Source organism: Phoca vitulina, unplaced genomic scaffold (assembly GCF_004348235.1).
Source record: "Phoca vitulina isolate PV1807 unplaced genomic scaffold, GSC_HSeal_1.0 scaffold66, whole genome shotgun sequence".
Lineage (NCBI taxonomy): Eukaryota > Metazoa > Chordata > Mammalia > Carnivora > Phocidae > Phoca > Phoca vitulina.
The window spans coordinates 3042808-3069394 of record NW_022589769.1 but is presented as its reverse complement, the minus strand read 5'-3'; the positions used below and the strand labels follow the sequence as shown (position 1 = coordinate 3069394).

At 43.8% G+C, this 26587-nt stretch overlaps 1 protein-coding gene across 2 annotated transcripts in view; it reads left to right on the top strand.

Moving 5' to 3' along the window:
* The window catches only part of GRIN2A (glutamate ionotropic receptor NMDA type subunit 2A), a 379408-nt gene that overhangs the window by 97995 nt on the left and 254826 nt on the right, over positions 1-26587 (top strand). The window lies entirely within an intron of this gene.

Genomic DNA, 26587 nt, shown 5'->3' with positions numbered 1-26587 from the left:
GAGGGTGGTCAGAGAGGAGGGAGAGTAGAGGATGGCCAGGGAGGAGGGAGAGTAAGGGGTGGCCATAGAGGAGGGGGAATGGAAGGTGGTTAGGGAGGAGGGGGAGTAGAGGGTGATCAGAGAGGAGTGGGAATAGGGGATGGTCAGGGAGGAAGGAGAGTAGGAGGTGGCCAGGGAGGAGGAACCCATAGAGAGTGTTTCTTGATTGTCTTTCCTCTTGCTTCCTGCCCCCAACTGTTTCTTCTCAAGTCTTTCTCTGCTCAATAATTGCACCCACCATTCACCCAACTGCCTAAGCCAGAGACCTGGGAGCTGTCCTTTTTTCGCTGCTAGGAAGCTTGCACTACTCCTGCATGGCTGCGTAAGAACAGCCTTGGGCCTGGAACATTTCCTTGCAAAGAGATAAAGAGCCCTCACAGTCTATGCTGGATTTCTCTTCTTGCTTGGGCATATTTTTTTTTAAAGATTTTATTTACTTATTTGAGACAGAGTGAGTGAGCGAGAGAGAGAGCACAAGCTAGGGGGAGAGGGAGAGGGAGAGGGAGAAGCAGGCTCCCCACTGAGCAGGGAGCCAAACTTGGGGCTCGATCCCAGGACCCTGCGATCATGACATGAGCCGAAGGTAGACGCTTAACTGACTGAGCCACCCAGGTGCCCCTGCTTGGGCATATCTTTCCCAGTTCTGGGCTTGATGTGTACTTCATTGTTCTGCTTATGCACATGTGTCATATGGCACCCAGCCACCCCCCACTGCTATATTTGTTGCCAGTGGGGAGGGATTGGGATCCTTTCCTGCAGCATGAAGTGGGTGCATGCAGCCACACTGTAGCATCAGTTCTGGGGTGGATCCCCTGGCCATGGGGACTGACATATTGCAAAGGACTGGATCTTGTACATTCTCTTTCTCCTCTTGCTGTAAATAAATACTGGACCATTTGAGCCCAGCGTGCATGTATTCTGTTCTCAGTGACCTTGAGTCACGCATTCATCTCTTCCCTGGGTGACACTTATCTGTCTTTTAACCTTGGTCACACAGCCTGACCACGCATTGAACAGGGAGATATCCCCTTTCTCTCTTCCCTCATACCCAGGCTAGTGCAATTTATAATTATTCACCTTCAAATATATATCTCAAATTCCTCTCCATCTCCACGGCCACCACCATCATCCCCCCCCCCCCCGGACCTCTGGGGTCACCTTCTAAGTGGTCTCCCTGTTCCCACCTCTGTCCCTCTCCAGTCCATCCTTCCGACTACAGCCAGGTCACTGCTCTCCTCAATAGCCTTCAAAGTCTTCTCATGACATCTTGGCTGGAATCCAGGTGCCTACTCTTGACCTTCACAGCCCTATCTTTCTTAACCCCTCTCTCCTTGGCTGGCTGTGCCCCACCACACTGGCTCTCTCTCCATTCTGAACACACCCTTGTGTTCTTAGAGTCTTTGTATATTCTGTTCCCTCAGCCTAGAACCAGCCAAAAAAGGAAGGAAGGGAGGGAGGAAGGGAGGAAGGGAGGGAGGAACAGAGGGAGGGAGGGAGGAAGGAAGGAAGGAAGGAAGGAATCTCTTTACTACTAGCTCCTGCCACCTTCAGAACTCTGCTGTCTTTTCCTCAGAGAGGCTTTCCCTGACCTCCCTGTAGGTTGTGCATCTCACACCTGTAGCCTCATGGCATTAATCAGAAATTTGGTTTATGCATCATCAATTGCCTGCTTCTCCTGCTTGATTGTTAGCTGCATGAGGGCAGGGATCCTGCCTTTCTTGTCCACTCTTGAATACCCATTGCCCAGGTCTATGCTCAGAGTAGACACTCAACACATAATGATTAAAGGAGAGTGTGAATTAATGAATAAATAAGCTTTGGGAAAGCAGAGGACAGGGATGAGTGCTTGAGAGAGGCTCACATTCATTGAAGCACCTACTGTGTGCATTACACACCTACTATCTCATTTACTCTCCCACAGATTGCTCTCACATTCATCTGTGGCCCAGAGACTTGGATCAACTTGCCCAAGTTACCCAGCCACTGAGCAGCAGAGCTGGTTTGCATCTGCTTTATTCTTAGCCTAGGGTTTCTTGACCTTGGCATTACAACATTTGGGTCCAAATAATTCTTCATCCTGGGGTAGGAGAGGTGGTCCTATGCATTATAGGACATTTAGCAGAATCCCTGGCCTCTACCCTCTCAATGCTTCTGGTAGCACCCTCCAACTTATGATGACCAAAATGTCTCCAGACTTTGCCAAACGCCCCTTTGGGGCCAAACTAGCCCCTTGTTGAGGATCACTAGCTCAGCTTGTGGATAATTTCAGCCTCTCATATGCCCCCTACTTTGATCCCTTCCTGTCCCGGTCCTCTCAGAGAGCCGCTGCTTTTCTTGTGGGCTCTTGCTCGTCCCATCATTTCCTGCAGTCTTGCTGTGCATCCCTCTGGGAATGCAGCAAATGGATGGTGTGTTCCAAGAGTTGCAATAAACATTTGCTTTTCTGGTTTATTTAATATCAGCCCTATGTTCAGATGCTTGTGTCATTGGCATGGACACTAGCAGACTGTCTAGAAAATGTGCAATATAATTTTTTCCTTTGCCTAAATGGCACATCTGATTGTTTAGCATGGGATAAACCAGTGTGTTTATGAGGAGATAACTTGTCAAAATAGACTTGTGGCTCCACCACTGTAAGAGCTTAGCCTCCCAGCCTTTCTTCATTCAAAGATGAGTGTGAATTTTTCTTGGGTGTTTTGTGTGGATTTAAGGTAAGAATTTATTTCCTGCCTCTTTTGGGGGCAGATGAAAGCTCCCAAACACAGATGTCTTTCTAAACATAAGAGATGAAGCTTCAGAAGAAGCTCCAAGTGCAAGTGTCTTATTAAGTACAAGGAATGAAGAAAGGCATAGAAAAGGAGTATGTATGCCAGAGAGAGAATGTGAGTGAGTTCCTGGCCAAGGCTCAGTTAGAGGGTAGGGCTCCCTTTTTGGTTCATTCATCCATCTACCCATCTATCCATCCATTTATCCTTCCTTTCTTGTGTCTGTCCATCTATCCATCCATCTATCCATCCAGCCATCCATCCATCCTTCTATTCATTCTTCCATCCATGATTCTGTCCATCCATTCTTCCACCCGTCCATCCTTCTCTCCATTCTTCTGTTCACTCTTCCATCCATCCATCCGTCCTCCCATTCATCTGTCTTTCCATCTGTTCATCCATCAAACATACTATGCTAGGGAGTGTGGTGGTGCTGGGAGCTGGGTATAAATTTGTTCCCACTCTCTAGCTGTCTTTGTGGAAGACACACAAGTCAATACTTTTTATTACATTATAACACAGTATGTCAAATGGTGGGGTAGAGGGAAGCATAGGGGCTAGGGTAGTCAGAGGAAGGGCCTCCCTGTATTTGTACAGCACACAGCTTCCTTAACATACCATCTTTACTCCAAAGACATTAGCTAACCTTGAAACTCTCCACCACTCCTTCCCTCTCTCCTTTTTATGACAGGGACATAAGTAAGTTGGTGATCTCTTCAGAGGAAAAACATGATGAGACAGACAGGATCAGAATCAGGGTAGGACCCCAGGGGCCACTTTGTGAGCTAGCATTCAGCCAACCCTCCCCAGAAGTGCAGTGTAGCACAAGACCCCCAAGAGGCACAGAGAGGGAGACACATCCCGAACTCGAAAGGCTGTCAGGCTCCTGCTTCGACACTGGGAGATAAGAAATCCTGTGGCAGGACAGAGTGTCATCTGCTTTTCAGAGCCTGAAGGACGTTTCTACTCAGCTCCTTAGATGGGGTGGGGGTGTGAGTGGTGATAGAAGGTGTGAGGAGAACAGGAGAAATGATTTCCTGGCTGTTGAAGTCATGATGTCTCAATCCATTTCCAAAAGCTCTCTAAGGAACAGCCTTTAAGGAATGGGCAGGTAGCTTCCAGCATGCTGTTAGTATGGTCTTCATTTGGGCTGGGGTTCCAGTAAACGGTACATCCAACTCTTTTCCAGTTTAGTGTTCTATTTGGTGGCCAACAAAATTTTCCAAAGTACTAACACTATTGAACACATGCTGCACACCAAGCCCCGTGCTGGGTGCTGCTTCCTGTCCATGATCCCACTGAACTCTTAAAAACCCTATTAGGTAGAGGCTATTACTAGCCCCATTTTACAGAGGAGGAAACTGAGTTTAAGTAAGCTGCCCAAGGTCCCACAGGGAGCAAATGACAGTGATCTAAATGTACATTAAATGAACTTTGGGGGTGGGTGGATCCTGAAGGCACCGAGGAGAGGTAGGCAGCAATGGAGAAAGAAACGGTGGTTTGAGCAAGGAGCCCTAAATAGGAAGTCTGAAGGATAGATGCTCTGAGTTGTGGGGCATTAGTTTGCTAACTAGTTGTTTCCTATGTGTGTACCTCCACACAGCAGGCTCCTGGGTGGGTAGCAGCAGGCATATATTTATTTAAAATTAAGCACAGAACTCCGGGCGTGTGGGTGGCTCAGACAGTTAAGCGTCTGACTCTTGATTTCAGCTCAGGTCTTAATCACAGGGTTGTGAGTTCAAGCCCCACATTGGGATCCATGCTGGGTGTGGTGCCTACTTAAAAAATAAATAAATAAAGCTAAAATAAAGCACAGAACTTACTGGCTTGTGTGAATTCACAATTGCACCAGAGATCTATTACACTCTTACTTTGTGTGGAGAGCCTTCTAATATGTTACCATAATTGATCATCCATAGGCACCAGTCAGTTTGAATGGATGCACTGACCACATGAATGGATGTCAGCCATCTAATAACTGGCTGGATCTGAATTCTGTCCTAAAGCATTAGAGATTTTCCCCTGCTGTAATTTATGGAGTCAAACAGACTGAGTGAGCAAGAGTCAGAGAAAAACACGCATAGCAAAGATTTTTCAGTTGAGACAGACGTGTGTAATATTCCTGGGCGGGGATTATAGAGGCTGCTGAACATGACTTGATATGTTTTAGTCACAATGTTAATTCATCTTGAAATTTCAAATAATGTTGGTGGAAGGTGCAAGTAAAAAATGTATATGAAGATGAACAAATAAAGAAAAGGCCGTGGACTATTCAGCCTTAAAAGAAGAAGGAAATCCTGTCCTTTGTGACAACACGGATGAACCTGGGGGACATTATGCTAAGTGAAATGAGCCAGTCTTTGTCAAACTCAGAGAAGCAGATAATAGAACCATGGTTAACAGGGGACAAGAGGAGGGGTAAGTGGGGAGTTTTCCAGTTGGTATGAAGTTTCGGTTATGCAAGGTGAATTTGTTCTATAGATGGAGTGCCTGTGGTCAACAGTTCTGTATTATGCACTTGACCTGAGATCCATCTTCTAAAATTGTAAGTGTTCTTACCATAAACAAAACACACACAGGGACACAGGAAAACACCAAGGTGATGGGTAGGTCAATTACCTTGATATTGTGGTGATGGTTTCCCGGGTATACCCATCTATCCAAGCATCACATTGTAAGCTTTCAGTATGGACAGTTTGTTGTACATCACTGATATGTCAATAAAGCTGTTGAAACTGTGTATCAGAGGGGTCTGGGTTATAAAACTTGAGAAACACGAACATAAAGGCGTGAGCAGTAGAAAGAAGCATTGGTTTGATTGTAGTTGTTGGGGTGACACAGAGCAAAACTGTTAATTTTTTTTCTGGTTGCTCCATAAGGTCCTCATTGAAAATGTTTGAGGACCTCTGCTGCGGGGCTTTGGGGACCAGGCCAGGCCTCAGTCCCCAGAAAGCAGAGACGAGGAGAGGCCAGTGTGGAAGTTGTTCTGGGGCGTGAAAATGGGCAGGGGAGGGGAAGTCCCTGGGACGCAGCAAGGAGCACTCATTGCGTGCCGGAGGCGGGGGGGTGGCTGGGCAGAGGTTGTGCACGTGGCTGTGGCCAGTGGGGGGCGGTTTGGGAAATAGAAAAGTCAAGTCCCAGCTTCTCAAGGAATTTATGTTCTAGCGGGAGAAACAAAACACTCCCATAACGAGGTTAGGTGAATTCTACAGGTATCGATTGAAAGTCTACCATGGGTTAGAAAAGCTCTCTGCTTGAGAAGTAACTTGAGAATCATTGCAAAATGACAGATCAGTGGGAATCGAATGAAGCAGGACAAAACAGTCCTATAGTATTGCTGTGAGACACAAAACCCCAGAAGGCCAGGAATGCCCTAATTAGGAAAGGCTTCCAGGATGAAGGGACTGTTGGGTCAGGGATACAGTCGCCACCTCCTCTGGGAGCCTGAGGGAGGGGGATTTTGTTCCATTACCAGCCTGGATCTGGGTAGTGTAAGAAATGGAGACTACCATATGCATAGAAATTTCCAATATTTTCACCACCAAATGTGGTTCTTCTTATTTTGGCCCCTATGGACATTCTGCTTTGAAGAATCATTTCTATTAACCAAATCTCTCTGTAACTTGCAATCCAGATTCTTCTAATTTTCTTGCATTTGATTTATTCATTCAACTAATGTTCACCAGACAATGAGCCAGTTGGATTAGGTTTGGTGGTTTATGATAGAAAACTCAAATTAACAGTGGCTTAAGTAAGACAGAATTTTATTTTGCTCTCATATAAAGGAAATCTGGCAGACAGCTCCATTCCTGTAAGGTGGCCACACAATGGCAAGTTTCTTCTATCCTGTTCTTCCTTACTAGGTGGCTTCTATTCCCAAGGTCACCTCATGGATCAATATAGTTGCTAGAGCTCCATCCATTACGTCTAAATTTCAGAGAAATTAAATTAAATTTCAGACAGAGAAAAGAGGAGGAAGGGACTGTCTTTTAATGGAGATGCCCAGGAGCTGCCATTCAATACTTAACCTTACATCTCAGTGGTCAGAATTTAGTTCTATGGCAAAACTAAGCTGGCAAGGGACCCTGAAAAGTGTAGAAACGTAGGCTTTATTCTGAGTAGCCATAAGTCCAGCTGAGACTGGGGATTCTAACAATAAGAAAGAAGAGTAGAATAGATTCTTTGGATGGGAAGCTAGTAGTTGCTGTCTCGGGCACCTACTAGAAGCCAAACACTAGACTGTGTACTCAAATGGCCAGGCAGGACAGGGATTTGCTGTGATTCTGTTTGAGCTTGATGGTTTTCAAACTTTGGTGTGGTGTCAGAATCATCTGGAGGGCTTGTGAAAAAACATTTCTAGATGTCACCCTTGGAATTTATGATTCAGTAGGTTTGGAGGTGGGAGACTGAGGATTTGCATTTTTAGCAAGTTCTAGATGCTGCTGATGCAGCTGACCCAGGGACCACATGGATACAATGACTTAGGTAAGGGGACTGCAACCTCTGGCCGGGGATGGGGGTTGGGGGGGTCAAATCCCGCTGTTTTTGTAAATAGATTTTGTTGGAACACAGCCACACCCATCCGTCACTACTATCCTCTGTGTGCTGCACCAATAGCAGAGTTGAGAGTTGCCATGGAGACCCTGGGGCTCACAGACCTAAAGTATTTGCTATTTGACCCCCTACAGTGGGGTTTGCAGACCCTGCCTTTGGGGGAAAAGCAGATTCTTGCAATCCACAAGGAAGTAGTTAGTATATCAACAGAGAAGTAGGTAAATATGGGACCCAGATTCCTGTCCATGCAGCTGCAGAGTTGGAGTTGTCTTTGTGTTCTGCTTGTGATGGTGTCCCCTACCCCAGCCTTGGAGGGAACACCTTACTTTCTTTGCTTCGGACTGACCGCTGGCATTCATCGGAGCTGACATTCGTGACTCCCTCCTTTCTTCTGCCACTTTCCAACACATTCTATTCATCACTGTGACTTTTCGGTGCCTTCGCCGCCGCTAACCTTCTCCGAGTCCGAAAAGAGGCACTCAGAGTTTATAATGACATATATAATATCACACCACCTCTCTGTGCCACAGAGTTATTTCACCCTGGGTTGGAGAGTCTTTTTCCGAAGCAGCAAGGGAGAAAGGTCTCCTTTTGATGACACCCAATCAACCAAAGTGAGACACACAGTTGACTGTATTTAAATCAGAGTGAGTGAGTGGAAATGAGTATGTACAGGGATCTCTATTCATTTGGATTTTACTAAGCATTGTGGGCAGGTGCATGCATTCTTTAGGTGTTGTGTTTGCCAGTGGGCGAGTCTGGAAATCAGTTGCTAACACGAAGTAGAAGTTTGCTTCCTTTTAGCTCAAAGCAGCCTGGAGGCAGGTGCTTCCTTTTAGCTCAAAGCAGCCTGGAGGCAGGTGGCTTGGTGGCCTCATGGTGTCATCATAGATCCAGGCCCCTTCTGTATTTCTTTTGTGTTCCTAAGCACATGGTTTGTGTCATCAAAGTTGCTTTATGGTCCCGAATGGCTGTTGGAGCTCCACAGTCTTTTGTCAGGACAATGTATTTCATTTATTTTCAAGTAATTTCATTTCTTTAATTCCGTGAGCCTTGCTTAGCTACCAGAGAAAGTCAAAATTCCTTTCTCCATTATTCAAGACCCTCCACGGACTGTTGCATAAGCTCCTTTCTAAAATTATTACTCACTTCTGAACTTTATATTCCTAGAATAATTTTTTTTTTCTGTCTGGCCCATTACCTCCAAAATATATCTTCCAACTGCCCACGTCTTTCTATCTTCACCACCAGTGCAAGCCGGAGCTATCTGACCCTATATTTGCACAGCCCTGAGACTGAGTGCTTCCTGGAATTTTCTACCCTAGATGCCTCACCCACCTCACCCCAGCCCCAGGCCCCCAACCCAACACACAGTGCGTTTCACTTGGATGAGTGCAGTGGCCTCTAAGTCGGTCACTCCGGCCAGTTATCTTTTCTCCTCTACTATTCATTCTCCACTCAGCAGCCAAAGAAATATTTTATAGCAATATGATCAGATCTTTTTTTTTTTTTTGGTGTGTTTTTTTCTTTTTTAGAGAGAGGGTGGGGCGGTGGGGGACAGAGGGAGAGAGAGAGAGAGAATCTTAAGCAGACTCCATGCTGAGCATGGAGCCTGATGCAGGACTCGGTCTTACAACCCTGAAATCATGACCTGAGCCAAAATCAAGAGTCAGATGCTTAACCCACTGTGGCACCCAGGTGCCCCGTGATCAGATCCTTTTATTCCCCAGCTTAACCTCAGTGGCTACCCACTGCACTCCAAGCGCAACCCAAACCTTCCCATGGACTAGGAGGTCCAGCTGTTCCATCTTTGTTTTCACCTTCTACCCCTCCTGTCGCAGTCTTCACTGCAGCCAGACGAGCCTTCTTCCTGCTCCTCAGATCCCAAGCTCCTCTCCCATCGTAGGGCCTTTGTGCTCTGCATTCTTCCCTGCGTGATGGTGGTTGCCTGGGCCCTGGCGTGGCTCGGGCCTCGTGGGTTCTCACACCAAGCGTACTCCCCCTGTGCCCACTATAGTTTCTCTCTACCACGTCACCTGCGGACTCCCTTCCCAGAGGTTATCACATTCTGTGACTGTCTTGTGTATTTACCTGCGTCTTGACTATTTCTGCCCCCTAGGATATAAGCTCCCTGGGGCAGAGACCACATCTGTCTTTTTTGCGCCAGTGTGTTCCTAGCACTTAAGCCCATTGTTACGCATGTCCTAGGCACTCAGGATGTGGGAAAGGAATGAATGGGTAAATGAATGGATCGCAGAATAAATACTTAGATGCATAATCAGGGGTTCTCAACTTGAGCTCCAGGCTCTCCAAGGGGTCTGTGGATAGAATTCCGTGGTCTATAAACTTGGATGGGGGGGTAACCACCATTTCCACTCACCTGTAACTGAAAATTCCATTTCCTCTCATTTTGAATGGTAAGAGTAAACCCAGTGATAGAAGCAGTTCTCTGATTCTTTTCACCAAGAGAAATCAGCTATATTTTCATATCACATCACTGTTGTTGCAGGTATCTTAGAATTATTGTTTACTTTCATCAAATTACTTTGAAATCACTGTCTTTAGTAGGCAGCATAGATGTTTTTATTTAACATGTTAACATAGACATACACATTTCACAAATTTATTATTTTTTTAAATTATTGATATGACTGTATTTTGATGTAACTTTGTAATTTGATGTGTTTTTAGTCACATAATAGCTTTGTTGGGCTGAGAAAGAGTCTGAAGGCTTCACCAGCCTGCCAAGGTGGTCTTTGGCACAAAAAAGTCAAGATCCCTTGAAATGGATGAATAACTTCTGCACTTTTTTTGTGTATTAAGGGCCACACTAAGAATAGGAACACCTCTCTCCCCCTCTCCCCTGCTTCCCCCCACCCCCCAGTTACTTCAATCTCATTTATCCTTCAGGGTCCAGGCAGATCTTTCTCCAAGAGCACTTTGCTTCCTGTAGCGGATTCCTCCTCCTCTGAAAGTGTGTAGCACTTACTCATATGTTTGGCAAACCCAATAAACCCCTGATCCTGCATTAAGCCCCTTTGGGAGGGGATGTGTCGCTTTTTATGAGTTTGTCTTCATTTTCCAACTCCTGGAGGCCTTTCCATTTATAATTAGCACCCTGGCCCCTGCAGTGTTGCTGTCTTCTTCACAGAATTGAGATTTCTCCTTCATAGAATTTAGCATAGCTTACAAATATGTATTTATTTGTATGATTGTTTGTTTAATGTCTTTATTCTATAGGAGAAGAGGACATGGGGGTTTTGCTCATTCCCTAGTGGAAGATTCAGAACTTTAATTTCAGAAGGGCCTAAGTGCCACTGTTGTGATTGTGGGTGCCGGGGATGGCTAGGGAACTTGCCTTGAAGCTCAATTTGCTTATTAGCAAGCCATGATATTAGTTTGTATTTATACTTGGGGTCTGGTGATATTAGTGGGATGTTAGCATGTATGGGAGGCAAAACTCATGACCTTTGCTACTGCCATTGTTACCTGTATACTTAGCACACAGAACAGTACCTGGCACATGGACCCTAAATAGACTATGGATGGATGGGTGGGTGGATGGATGGATAGATGGAGTGAATGGTGGATGGATGAATGAAAGGAAGGAAGGAAGGACAGATGGAAGGAAGGAAGGAAGGAAGGAAGAAGGAATCCTGGATGGGGTAGATGGGTGGAGAGTTGGATAATTGGAAGGGTTATTGGTTGGGGATTGGAAAGGTAGAAAGGAGCAGTTGGTTGGAAGAGTGGTGTATTGGTTTCCTAGGGTTGCTGAAACAAAGTACTATACATTTGGTGGCTTAAAACAACAGAAATTTATTGTAGCAGAGTTCTGGAGGTCAGAAATCCAGGTGTTGGCAGGTCTGTGCTCTCTCTGAGCACTCAAGGAGAAGATCGTTCCTTGCCTCTCTTTGTTTCTAGTTGTTGCCAGCAATTCTTGGCATTCCTTGGCTTGTGGACACATCATTCCAACCTCTGCCCTTGTTACATGGCATCTTCCTTGTGTGTGTGTCTCTCTCTGTCTTTTTTTTCCTCTTATAATGACACTAGTCATTGGATTAGGGCCCACTGTAATCCAGCATGACATCCTTGTAACTTAACTAATTAAACTTGTAAAAACTCTGTTTCCAGATAAGGTCACATTCTGAGGTTCTGGGTGGACGTGAATTTTGGGGGCACACTATTTAACCCAGTACAGATGGTCAGAGAGTTAAAGGGATGGATATGTGGAGCAGTGGAAGGAGCTGAGTGGGTGAGTGGAGAGTTGTAAGGGAGGATCACGGTTGTTGGAAGGGTGGAAAGATGGATGGGTGAGGAGGTTGTTGTATGGATGACTAGAAAGATGTCAGATTGAATGGAAAGTTGGAGGGGCAGAAGGGTAAATGAGTGGAGAGATGGATGGATGGATGGATGGATGGATGGATGGATGAATGGATCAATTAGATTATAAACTTCTTCATAGTTAAATTCATGGCATGTATGTTTATCTTCTATCTTTATTACCTAGTATTACATTTTGCGTTTAGGAAGTGCCTATTAAATATTTGTCATCTTGTTTACTCTGCATTCAGAAATTCACCAGAGTGGCTACTGACAGCTTTCCTGGTCTGTGAACCTTCATAGGAGAGGGGCGCGTGTGTGTGTGTGTGTGTGTGAATTCACTTGGTGTGACATCCAGTCTGGATTTATGTCCAGACTGCATTGTGCTTCTGGCTTCTGGAACAACTCTGTTAAGATGTTACCTGTTGGGTATAATTTGTGTTGTTTAGGAACTAAAAATATATAGAGACACAACTGTTTCATATCCTAGTTATTATGTATTTAAAATCTTCAACCTGATGTCAGGTAAAATGCCATAGGTCTGCACATTTGCTCTCATGATTTCAGATTGGACAACAATTAATGGTACAGTGTTGATGATTCTAAAGTTTGGGTGTTGATTTCTATGGAAGGTTTTATTTTATTTGTCTGAAGAAGGGCTTAGTTGAATTTAAAAGCACCTGCTCTGATGTTGTCTATTTAAGCGATTTGCATTTGCCAGCACTCTTTTAATAGGAGGTTTGCAGGCTGGTGCCAGATGGATGCACTTCAACAGATGCCAAAGATCTCAGATGTTTTGTCTGCTCAGAGCATTCCTTAGCATTGGTCCAGATACGTGAACTCGGAAGTCTCAGAGAACTGGTCCTATCGTTGTGCTTGAAAATTTTTCTCTTTAGGGAGAAAAGATTTATAAATGCTAGAATACTTCAAACATACAGAGAAGTACAGAGACTAAAATGACAAACACCCGTGTATCAATTATTTAGATGTAACAAAAGTTCACATTTTTGTCACATTTATTTCAGATTTTAAAAATACAAAGAAAGATCTTGTTGAATCCTTTTACCCTCATGCCATTTCCTTGTCTCCCTCATTAGAGGAGATATGTCTTTCCATATGTGTGTGCAAACCTAAACAGTATTTGGTATTTAAAAATTTTTATGAACAATATTGTATTTTATGCATCCTTCCGCAACTTGTGCTTTTCCTGATAGTATGTTACTGAGATTCATTGCTGTTTAGCTCCAGTTGGTTTCACTGTTTTATAGTATCTATTGTACAAATGTGTAAAACTTTTACCTATCCATAAACAGAGTGGTGGGCACCTTTTTGTTATTTTGAGCCATGAAGCAGTAAAGATCCTTGCACATCTGAAAGATTTTCTCAAACAAATCTACCTGTACGTAGAGTTTCTGAGAGACAGGGTGTGGGCATCTTCAACATCACTAGAGATTGCCAATTTGTTCTGCAAAATGACTGAGCCAGCTTATGCTCACTCCCACAGTGAAGAATGAATGATACAATGTTCTCCCATTCTTTGAAAATCTTGTCTTGTCCTTTTTTGCTTATAGGATAGGTGTGAGATGAAGTCTTACTATTTTTTTCAATTTGCGTTTATTTTATTGGGAAATTGAGCATATTTTCATGTTTATTAGCCATTTGGGTTTCCTTTCTATTGGGGTGTTTATTTTTTTCTTACTGATTTGTAGGCATTTTTTAAATATATCCAAGATACTAAGTTTTGAATCTCCTAAAATCCTTGCAGAATTTTTTAATCCCAGTCTTTAGTTTATCTTTTAAACTTATAAATTGGGTCTCATAATTTAAAAAATGAGAATTTATCAAACTTTTTCTTAATAGGGTTTGCTTTTTGCATCTTTTAAAAGAACTCATTTCCTACCCCAATGACATAAAGATAGAACCTTTAAAGTTTCAAGGTTTGCATTTCACATTGAGATATTTATATCATTTGGAATATCTTTTGTATGTGATGTGAAATATGGATCTAATTTTCAGGTGGGGAGCCACTTACTTCACACTCTTGATGACCACCATGTTGTTAGCTAACACCTCTATCCCGTCACATAATTATCATTTCTTTGTTGTGGTAGAAACAATTAAGATTAGTCTCTCAGCAACTTTGAAGCTGATAATATAGTATTACTGGATGTAATCACTCTGCTGTGCATTAGATCTCTAGAACTTACTTATTGACTAGTTTCAAGTTTGTACTCTTAAACAAAAATTTCCCCACCTCCCAGCCCCTGGTAATCACCACTGTCTTCTCTGTACAAGCTTGGCTTTTTTTTTTTTTTTTTTTAGATTACACATATAAGTGATATATCATACAGATTTGTCTTTCTCTGATTTATGTCCCCAAGCTCCATCCATGTTGAAAATGGCAGGGTGCAGGTATCTCTTTGAGATCCTGTTTTCATTTCCTTTGGATTCATACCCAGAAGTGGAAATGCTGGATCATATGGTGGTTCTATTTTAAAATTTTGAGGAACCTCCATGCTGTTTTCCGTAGTGGATGCTCAGTCTTCTTAACTATAGAGCGGTGATAGCTGTGTCCACCTCTCTGGTCTTCAGGGAAAGATTGAACATCATAGGCTCTTTGAAGAGCCATTTCCTTTTCTCCTCTTCCAAATGGGGAATAGCTTAAATTATCGCAAGAATTCATCTATCATTAAGATTACCTTTCTGTTATTTTCCTCTGCAGTAAGATTTAATAACCTCTCGAATTTCCTGACGACATTGTTTTCAGCATGTGTGATGTCTTCTGGCCTCAATCTTTGTCCTGCAGGGACTTATCTTTCCAGCCCATTATGATTCTGCAGTTTTTCTACTAAAGTCTTCAGTAAAACAGGTAGCTTGGGATCTCTCAGCACAAAAGAAAGGGTTTGTCTTTTTTTTTTTTTTTTTTTTTTAGTACTTGACAGTGATCTGAGAAATGAAAATGCATCATTATGATGTCCACCTGCTACAAGTGTAGTCTCTTTATTATAAAATACCAATCACCCTTCTGCTTGAACAGCTGTGCCGGCCCCAGGGCTGACAGGGGCAAGTCAGCCAGGCTTGTCAGGTACAAACTGGTCAGCCTGTCTCCCGTCTTTCGAGCCACCTGCCCAGTTTTGTACTTGCCCTGGAATGCCTTGCTTTCCCTGGCAGCTTCCCACCTCCTTGCTCTGGGCTTATGCTGGTCCTCTGCTTGGAATGGCCTTTCTCCTGGATGAATCTTACGAGTCTTGGAAATTTCATTTCAAATGGTTCATTCCCTGATATCTCCTCTTTCTGTGCCCCTAGCCATACACACACCCAGGGTAGAATTAATCTCTTCCAGCTTTGCAGGCCCAGAACACTTTAAAAATCCTTTGGATGAACCAGGAGGACATTCTGCTAAGTGAAGTAAGCTTGACAGAGAAAGATAAATATTGCATAGGTATCACTTATATGTGGAATCTTAAAAAAAATAAAAAGGAAAAAATGTCAAATTCATAGAAACAGAGTAGAATAGAGTAGCTGGGGGTGGGTGGGGGCAGTGAGGAGATGTTGATCAGAGAGCACAAAGTTTTAGTTATAAGATGAATAGGTTTGGAGGATCTAATATAAAACATGGTGACTATGGTTAATAATAGTGTGTTGTGTATTTGAAATTTGCTAAGAGTAGATCTTAAATGTTCTGACAAAAAAAAGAGGAAAAGTCAAAGTAACTATGTGAGGTGATGAGTGTATTAGTTAACCTGATTACAATAATTTCACAGTGTATACACATAACATCACATTGTATATGTTAGATATATACAAATTTATTCATCAATTATACCTCAGTATAGCTGGGGAAGGAAAAGTGAGTCCCAAGGGTTTAGGAACATTGACCTCCTACATGGCCAAACTTAACATTGTTTGTTGAGGTCCAAGAAGGAAGTGGGCTTTCTGTAAAAGGAAAGAAGACAGAGAAACAAAGTCCGAATTCCATGGCCCCGATCTTGCTGGTGTTTCATGATCTTGCCAGGTTTACTCTCAAAAACTAAACCATGCGATGTCAAGACTTGATGATTACATACATATTGAAACTCTCAACCGTAGAAGAAATGTTATTTGCTGAAAAGAAAGCTCATTATCATAAAAATGACCACACTGTAAAAAATTACTTTGTGTGTGACTCACTCATTTGTTCATTCAACAAATATTCATTGAGCACCTACTATGTGTCAGGCACTGATCTAGGCTCTGTGAAAAGGCAGGGTCCTTGCACCCATGGGATTTATCTTCCGGTGCCTTATTGCTATTCATTTATGACTTTTCCTGCTCTGCTAAACTCTGGGATCCACGTGGGGCGGTGTCTTGTTGGTGTTTGTGCATTTTCACTGCTGGCTGCAGGCGTTTGGACTAGGAGGTAGAAGTATGCCCTGAGGGTGCTATAGAGACTGCAGAGTGAATGATCAGTATAATGGCACCAACATCCCGGGTGCTGGGTGTTAACACGCAGTTGATTTCTTTGAATTTGACCAATGTGCTGAGCTCTGAGTGTTCTGTTTTGTACAGAAGAGGGAGAGGTGGGTAGTTGAGGGGATTGTGTTTGCCTCTGTGCTCCGCCACCTAACTTCCTGCAGGACCTGGGACACGATGCTGAGTCCTCGCTTCCTCATCTGAGTAATGGGTGTATTCGTTTCCTCCGACTGCTATGTATTAACTTAACGTGACACATAGTTATTATTTCATAGAAGTTATGTGTTCTAGAGGACAGGGGTCCAAAATGGGTCTTACCAGGCTAAAATCAAGGTGTGTGAAAGCAGGGCTGTGTTTCTTTGTAACTAGGGCAGAATAGGCTTCCTTGCTCTTTCCAGCTTCTAGAGGCCCCTGCATTCATGGTTCGTGCCTGGTTAGTGCCTGGTTCCTTCTCTCTTCAAAGCTAGCCACCTCGTGTCCTCAAATATCTCTCTTCATTTGACCCTCCTGCCTCCCTGTTACAGGGACACTTGTGATTACATTGGGCCCAGTCAGATAATTCAGGATAACCTTCCCATATCAAGATCCTTAATCACATCTGCAAAGTCTCTTTGGCATGTAAGGGATCATTCACAGGTTTCTGCTATTAGAGCATGGACATCTTTAGTGGGGGGCAGGGGGCATCATTCTGCCTAGCAGCTATGAATGGTATGGTTTAATGATAACCTTGGCTTTTCTTTTGGGTTGTTGGAAGGGTGCCAGGAGAGTCATTCATTCATTCATTCATTCAGATGTTAATTGAATGTTTCCTATGAGCTGGGCACTGCTCACAAAAACATACTGAATTCCCTGTCCTCATAGAGTTTCCATTCTAATCAGGGGAAATAGACCAGCAAAATAAAGGAGCAGGACTGCCGTTTTCCCTGCTAGCCCTGGGTTGGTGCAGTGTGGGCCCTGGTGCAGATGGCTGTGCACTGACCTGGACAGATTCATTTATATCTATCCTGCTTATTTAAATAACAAGAAGACCATCCGAGAGGGGAGGCAAAGCCCTGTGAGTAAGACTGTTGAAATCCTACAGCTGCAGAGATTCAAGGTGCATGCTCAGCAGTTGTACTTGATGTATTTCTTGAAAAAAGAAAATGTTCTCGAGAGAATGGAATTGTGTTCAGTCCCGGGGCAGAGTCCAGGTCCAGCTCAAATAGGAAGATGGCATCCTCCCGCCTTGTACGGTTCCCATCGTGAGTTGGTCATGTTGTATGCCATGAGAATGATACCTAAATTAAGCACAAGGACCCCAAAAGACATGATGTGGTAACCAAAGTTTTCAGCAAGGAGAGGGGAGTGAGAAAGGGGAAGGGAAGAAGAAGTGCCCTGAGATGAGAATCAAATATGTGATTCTACTGTGACACATGCATGAATGGAGGCTTCTGATTTGTGTTGAGTGAAACAAAAGCTTTTTTTTTTTTTTTTTAAGATTTTATTTATTTATTTGACAGAGAGAAAGAGAACATGAGCTCAGGGAAGGGGCAGAGGGAGAGGGAGACAGAGTCCCAAGCAGACTTCCTGCTGAGCAGGGAGCCCAATGTGGGGCTCAATCCCATGACCCTGAGATCATGACCTGAGCCGAAACCAAGAATGGGATGCTCAACCGACTGAGCCACCCAGATGCCTCGAGAAACAGAAGCTTTTTGTTTGCATCATTTAACTGAGCTTTGAACCGTGTGTGCCTCCCAGCTTCAGCATCAGAGTTAACAGTGAAATAAATTTACATCAGAAGTTTGCATCTAGTTCTTAAGCAGTATAAAAGAAAGGTTTTTGGTGTTTTTTTTTTTTCCTTTCAACACAGAGTTTTTGTGGAAGAAAGAAGCATATTTTTAAATGTGCAATGGACTCTACCATAAGTTACTTGAAATTTTGTATCTGTCCTCTATGTCCATCTTTCAGATAAATTACTTTAATAAGATTTGAAATAGACATTTTGTTCACCTTTTAAGTTAATGAAATCAAATTTGAAGTTAAAAAAACCCAAAAGGTGTGAATGATGTACTGTATGGGAGGGTGTTGAGTGTGATGGACAAAAATCAAAGCAGGGAGGGGAATGGAGAGTTCTGGGCAAGGTGTTGCCCATTTAAATGAGGTGATCGTGCTGGGGCTCCCTGAGAAGGTGGCATTTGAGATAATGAATGTAAAGTGCTTAGCACAGTGCCTGGCACAGAGTAAACACTCTTAAAGGTAGGTTAGAAATTAAGTTAAATACATAAATAGGTAATCCATCCCCTTATTTTCACCCCACCACCCATAAAACAAAATCCAGGTCTTTCTGCATGGTACCACTCACTGAAATTCACTAGGCTTTTGCCAAGAGGCACTCTTAACTTTGGAAGGGCTATTTCAGTATGGAGTATGACATACTAGAAAATTAAAATACTATTCTAGATTTTCCTCCCCTTTGGCTCTCTTTTGGAATAGCAACAACTGGGAGGCATATCACTCAGAGTAGGGACAGTAAGTTTCTGATGCAAGAATGTTGGACAGGCTGGGGCCAGAGAAGTTTCCTCCTTCTCCTTCCCCTATGTCACAGGAAACGGACTTGTAGAACTTGGCCCTGAAGCTTGCACTGAGATCCCAAATGCAGGGTAGAAATGTGTTGGGAAATAGAAATCCTACAAGGTTGAAGTGAAGAGAGGAAGAGGGGAGAGAAATCCTTTATGGATAGAAACATTTTGGGCCACTTACAGCACCAGCCCAAGAAAGACGATGTGTTGTATGTTGCTGTCTTGCAGGATGGACAGTTGCTTGCCCATTGCATAACCTGGGGAATGAATGTCTACAGCTGCAGGGCACAGTTCTGGGGTGTGTCAGCATCTAGGGACACTGTTATCTCTGGTCTTTCCCAGGTCAGAGGGATTATTCAGCAGATGCAGATCTAACCAGGCACGTTTCCTGAGTGTTAATTGCAGTTCAGAAATCCAAGCAGTTTGCAAGCAACATGTCCCCACATATGTCTCCACCAATGAAGACTGGAATTGTGCTTGGGGCAAATGGGAGAAGCTACCTTCTCACTGTTGACTGTGTTTGAAAATTAGATTCTTAAACAGTTCCTGATGTGTTTGGCTTGAGATGGCAGGAAGCAATCCTAAGCCCTGGAAACTTGACCCAGACTGCCCAGGAGACTGAGATTCATTACAAAGGCATTTAAAGAAATAACTTGTGTGGGACTTACCAGGTATCTAGCACTGTTTTAAGTATTTAACACATATTAACCCGTTTTGTCCTCATAATAACTTTGTGAAGTAGGCATTATATTTTCCATTTTACATAGAGAAAACAATGTTCTAGGGAGGGTAAATAGCTGGCCCAAGGCTACAAAACTAATGAATGTTGGAAATGGGATTCTGACCAGACAGTGTAGCTCTAGAGGCTGGACTCTTAATCCCTAAACTCAAGGAATAGTGTCTTATTTGCGTGCTCCCCCCCGCCCAGAAACAGACCCTGACTAAAGACAGTGCACTGGTTGGTTTATCTGGGACCTGCAGAGGCACCAGCGGGGGGAGAGCAGAGAAGATACAAGGAGGGGTATGTTACTGAGCCAGATAGCAGAGTGGGCAGCTAAAGCTTAATCTTGCAGGGAAGTTCTAGGAATCTGTGAACACATGCCATGCCGAGGAATGAGCTAAGTGGGGGTATTTATACTCCCACACCCATTATCAGTCATCAGTTCAAAACTGTTGCAGGGTGGAGTATGCACAGGGTTCAGAAGGGTCTGGGGAGTGTGGGGCCCAGCATCTGCAGGGTTGTGGCTAGTGGAAGGCTAGTCGGCCTTGCCAAAACAGTAAGATCTTCAGTGGAGCACCAACGACATCTATGTTATCAGGCATGGGACCCAAGTCTGTAAAATCACGGAATGAAGTAAAGAAAGTCAATAGGAACTAAATCCTCATTCCTAAACCCAGACAGTCGTTGGACCAAGATCATAATAATAAGGAAAGCCAACATATATTAAGTACTAATTGTATGCTAGGCATTTTTGTTAGGCGTTTTGCACACACTATCTTATTTAAGTCTGAAAATGATCCAGAGAGGTAGACCTTGTTACCCCCGTTTTCTGGATAGGGAAACTGAGTTTGAGACAGTAATGCCCCAGGGTTGTAGAGAGTGGAGCCAGCATTTGAATCTAGATCTATGATCTATCTACTCCCAAGTAACGGTTGTGGTGGTTTTACAGTATGAAAATAAATGATTATTTACCCAAGAGCGTCAGTTCCTTGAGGTCAAGGAACAAATCTTTTTGTCTGTATATTACCATCATCTACACCAGTGGTTTCTAATGAGGGGCCATTTTGTCTTTCAGAGAAAAATGTCCCCTATTTGGCAATGTCTGGAGACATCTTGGGTTGTCATGATTGGGGGAGTGGGTGCTACTGGCATCTAGTGGGTAGAGCCAGAGATGCTGCTAAATCCCCCACAGTGCACAAGTCAGCCTTGCCCAACACAGGATTATCTGGCCTGGAATGTCAACAGTGCTGGGGTTGGGAAACTGATCTACACAGTGCTTAGTACGGGCTTAATAAACGTTAGCGGAATGTCTCAGTGTTGGGTGATGGATGTGTGGATGTGCCACTCTTCAAAGGGTGGTAGGGATTGAGAAGAAAAGGATACTCATGAGGGATTTAGAGTTCACCAAAAGCATATTTATATGCATTATCTCATTTGACCATCATAAAATCCCAAAGGGATACAGAATTGATGGTATTATCACCATCGTTGTAAAGATGAGGGCAATCACGTGACTTCTGAAGATGCCAGAGCTGTGTGTGGAGCTGCTGCCTGAGCTTACCTCTCTCTGACTCAGAATCCAGGGCTCCTCAAATTTTTTGTTAACTGATACAATTGACATGTAATATTGTGTATGTTCCAAGTGTACCCATTGGTTCAATACATTTATGTATTGCACTATGATTACTAACATAACATCCTGGGCCCTTGAAACTATCCCATGTGGATTTTGAGTACATTCAAAGGTGACGGTTTGATCTACTTAGGAGTGAGAGAGGCAGAGTAGGTTTGTTATGGAGAAGATAGGAAGGTATATCTATTAGTGTGCTTTTGGCTGCAAGTAACAAAGTCCCAACTCAGATTCGTTAATCACTAACTACATTATTTCATGTAACAGAAAGTTCTTGAGGTATGGTGGCCCTCAGGTTGGTTAAGTCAATGGAGAAGCCATGGTTTTTAAAAAATAACTATTTGATCCTTTTCACTGGCTGCATTCAGTGTGGTTATAAGATGCCCTTAAGATGACTTCCCCTCGTGTCTGATTGTCAGAACTGGGCCACATGTTCACCCTTCAACCAGTGACTGGCTAAGGCAATGGGGTTACCATATTGGCTTAGAGCAGTGGTTCTCAACTGGAGGACTATTTGTCTTCCTTTCCCCTAAGGGCCATGTTTGCAGATATTTTTGGTTGTCACAAATGGCTGTTGGGGATGGGGGTTGTGTTAGTATATAGTGCAAAGGAACAGGGATGCTACAAAATATCCTATTAATGCACAATCCACAAAGTCCCCACAGCAAATAATTATCCGGTTCAAAATATCAGTAGCACACAGGTTGACAAACTCTGGTGTGGGGCAAAAGGGATCGAATCTCAAGCTTCATTGTGGGGGGCTGGACCTCTGAACAAAGTGGGGACTCCATCAGGATGGAGGAAGGGAGGCATAGAAGTTGGATGGGCCACCAAGAGACTCTGCCGCAGAAGCGCTTTGCATGTTTTTGATGACTGATGTCACAGGAGACACATGCAGTTCTTTTCTACAAAACATCTCTGGATGCCTCTGTCAGACACTGCTGTGGCCTAAATAGGCCATTGGTCTGACCCAGTCTGGCATTTCTTATCTCCATCAGACTTGCTGCCAAACCCCGAGGATAGGACATCACCTCTGGCAGGAGATCAGTCAGGATTAATTGATGGTGAAGCTGTGTCCCACTTTGAACCTCTCTCTTCTGCAGCCTGAGCAGCGCCGACCAGTTTCCAGGAGGCCTGAGGTGGAGCCTCCTCTGCAAAAGGCCGTGGACCAGCTAGAGTCCCCTGGTGAACATAAGGGGTCTTGTAGAACATAAGGAAGAACATTTTAAACTTGATTCTTTCCCAGGGAAGGAAATAATAATTTCCTGGCAGAGGGTTATCGGTATTTTCTCAAATGCCGCTTTGGGATGCTGAACTCCTGGGATGCATTTTCATAGGCAGGCCTTACCAGAAACCTTTGAGTCAGGTCTGCAACCTTCCGACGCAAGGTGCTAAGGAAGGCTTTGGCCACTTGGCAAGAACCTGTCACCAACTCAAAGAAGTTTATGACATCAACTAATGGTCCCCCCCCCCAAATATTTTCTAAAAATTTTAAACTATTTCCACCAGGTATTGTGTATAGTAAATTTTTAATTCAAGACCAGTTTCTTGGTATTGTCCGGTAATTCACTGGTGACCGATTGAGGAGCAATAACCCATTTATGCTCAACTAAACAGGTAACAACCATTATACATTTATGTGCAAATGTTTGAATGCTTGCCTTGTGCCCTATGCTTGATGTTAGGGACGCAAAAAATAATCCATTTTTTGCTCTTGGAAACTCAGTCTCAAACACATAACTGCAGTGTAGTGGGCTGAGACAGGTGGTCTCTGTTACAGAAGCACAGAGGAGACTGGATATCATTTGAATCATAAATGTGTTCATTCATTTCAGCAACATTTATTAAGCATCTACTAAATACCAACCTTTGGTACTTGGGGAATTGAAAATATTTTTTTTTCTTTTCACATACCTGATTCCCCAAGAGCTTTTCAAGGGCAGATAATCATAAAGCAATAGGATTCTTGCTTTATTAAAGATATATATAGAACACAATGTTAGCCTAGAAGGAAACTGACTTAATTTGGGGGTTGAGGATGGTGTTAGGACAGACTTCACAAAGGTTGAGCAAAGGCATGGGAGAAAGAAAAGGCATAATAGAGGGCAGGCAAATCAAAGTTTTTGATGCAGCAAAAAGCCATGTATTTAAAAAATAATGTTGGAGGGATGCTGGGTGGCTCAGTCGGTGAAGCATCTGCCTTTGGCTCAGGTCATGATCCCAGGGTTCTGGGATCGAGTTCCGCATTGGGCTCCTTGCTCAGCAGGGAGCCTGCTTCTCCCTCTGCTGCTCCCCCTGCTTGTGCTCTGTCTCTCTGACAAATAAATAAAGCCTTCAGTAAAAAAAAAAAAAAAAATTGCAGCCCCTTGCCATTGATCAGTGTGAAAGCGTCTTAGGCACCCCAATTGTGCCTAATACTTTGATACCTAGACTTGGGGGCCAAACAGAGAAGAATTTCGCACAGGGATTTGATCTGAAGGAGCAGACAGCTGGGATAATGGAGGCAGGTTTGGATGCTTGAAGCAATTTGAAAACCCTTTCAGCATGAAACTATGGTTATCATACAGTAGGGGTTCAGAGCAGGGAGCCTTCTGTGGGCTAGAGTGGTTATAGAAGCATACCCAGCTGAGATAATTGACGGTTGGTGGTGTCTGTGTAGGGTATTGAGAAATAATACCTTATAGAGTGAAAAGTAGAAAATCACATCCAGACCTGTCCAGCTTTGGGAGGCTACGTGGCAGAGGGCAGTGTTCAGCTCTACGCAAAGATAAGGAGTTAGCATGTCAGGTTCAGTCTTGCTGCTGATGCAATCCTGGCTGCCTGTCTGGGTGAATCTTGGGGAACTGTTTCAGCATTCCGTTTGTTTATCGGTGTGGTGTGTTGGAAAGAATGCAGACCTGGGGTTTCAGTAAAGGCATATACTGAATCCCAGTTGTGTCTCTCACTGGCTGTATGACCTTAGACAAGTTAGTGACCTCTTTGGGCGTAATTTCCTCATTTTTAAAAAATTTATTTGACAGAAAGACACAGCGAGAGAGGGAACACAAGCAGGGGGAGTGGGAGAGGGAGAAGCAGGCTTCCCGCTGAGCAGGGAGCCCATGAGGGGCTCGATCCCAGGACCCTGGGATCATGACCTGAGCCGAAGGCAGACGCTTAATGACTGAGCCATCCAGGTGCCTAATTTCCTCATCTTTAAAATAGGGATGGTAGGGCCGCCTCGGTGGCTCAGTCAGTTAAGCATCTGACTCTTAGTTTCAGCTCAGGTTATGATCTCGCCGTTGTGACATCAAGCCCTGCATTGGGCTCTGTGCTCAGCACAGAGTCTGCTTTAGATTCTCTCTCCCTCCCCCTCTGCTACTCCCACACCCTTCCCCACTCGTGCACTTTCTCTCTCAAATAAATAAATAAGTAAAATCTTTAAACAAATAAAATAGGGATGGTCATACCTAAATTGTAGGATCCTGGAGAGATTAGAAATAGTCTGTAGGAAGTATCAGGGACAGTGACATTTAATGTAAAGTACGGGAAAGACATTACACATAGCTCTTTGAATGACTTGGGGTGTGTTTACTTGCAAGTGAGAGAAGTTTGACTCCAAGTAGCTTGTACAGTCTATCAGTTTATTATCTCAGGTGACCAGAAACTGAAGTAGATCAGGCTTTGGGATTGGTGGATTCAGTGGTTCAGTGTCATCAAGAACCCAGCTTCCTTCCTTTTCTCTACCCTACCATCCTTGGTGTTGGCTTCATTCACAGGCTGGTACCAAAAGGCATCACATCCAGACACAAATATCTTGTAGCAGAAGAGAGACTTTATCTTCCTATGGCCGCCTTAGGAATGAGTAAAAAAGCATTCCCAAGACCCCTCTCCCTTAGCTGTTTCTTCTAAGTGTATCATTGTCCAGGATTGGATCAAATTTCTGAACCGTGTACTAATGGAATGTGTTAGCTAGCTATTGGTGCATAACAAATAATCCCAAAACTTAGCAGTTTGCAACAACAAACATTTATTATCTTAAAGATTCTGTGGATCAGGAATTCAGGAACTTAGTTGGCAGATTCTGGCTTGGGTATTTCATGAAGTTGAGGTCAATATGTTGGTTAGGTTGCAATTGGGTAAAGGTTGGATTATAGATAAAACAAGCACATGGATGGAGAGACTTCATGGAGGAGGTGGGATTTGAACTGGTAGATTTACAGTCAGAGATGGGAATTGGGGCTGGTGAGGAGCATGACTATACCAAAGGTGTTAGCTAGCATTTACTGAACACCTAATGTATACCACACCCTGTACATGTATATTTTTAACCCTTACAACACTTCTGGGAGACAGGCAACATTATCCCCATTTTACAGTTGAAGTAACAACCTCCTTGACTTAAAGTGATCCCCCAGAGGACTGGTCGCTGGTAAGAGGCTCCACTCGGAATGCTTGCGTATGGAATCCTTGTGTTTCAGCCAACTTGGGAGCCCGTATCTTGCCTTAAGAAACGTGACTAGCTTATTTGAAGTGAGGCTTTTTATATAATTTAGTTTTAGGGAGTAGGTACAGCAGTGAGTAATCTCTTTAGAAAAGAATTTGTCATTTTATTGAACCTTTACTGAAGAGTCTCCCTACTTATCAAGCCCACACCCCACCAGTGCATTGAAAATATGATTCAAAATTTATTAAGATTTACTTTGCACATCTCTCCCCCTGGAATTCCTGCTCTGTGTTATAGCTTCGGCAGACTGGGTTGTTAGAACAATTAGCTTTGAAAAATTAGCTTGTAAAACTGGGAAGGTCTCATGGCAGAAGTGAGGTCTTAAAAATTAAATTCACTTTTTATTATTATAAAGATGATAAGGTATATTGAAGTAAAAAACCCATTAATTGTTTTTAATTAACACCTGGAACTCCACCCACTCACTCGGAGATCACTTGTGCATGGGAGTAGAGCATTGGAGGGAGGAGGGGGTGCATTCACCGCGATTACTTTGCCCAGATGCTTTGGTGTCAGGTAGAGGCTGGGAAGGGCTCACAGGCAGCGCAGAGAAACCCCCCCCCCCCCCCCCCCCCCCCCCCCCCCCCCGCTTCAACGCAAACCCAAACCAACCTGAGGCAGAAGGGGATGTTACGGGCAGTGATTACTCCTGCCAAACCTCTGCTGGACCCCTCACCTGGAGCAGGTTGGGATCCCCCCAGCGGCTCCCCCTCCATGGCTACGTTCGCCCCACAACCGTATCTCAGCCTCCAGAGTGGCTTTTTGAGGAACTGAGAGCCCGATGTAAAGAAAATGAGAGGCACAAGTGTGCGAGTGCATTGTGTGTGTGTATGTGCATCCGTGTGAATGTGTGTGAAGTGTGCCGTGCTTTGCCTGTGATGTATATTTGTGTGAGTGTGTGATGTGTGGTATACATGTGGGTATTTGTGTGTGTGAGTGTGTGTTTGTGAGTCTGACTCTGTGTGCTGAGTGTGTGGGGTTGTGAGTGTGTGTGTGTTGCTGCCCCCACAGCCCTCCTTTGAGTGAAAGGGGAGAAAGGGCTTCTCTCTCTCTCTCTCTCTCTCT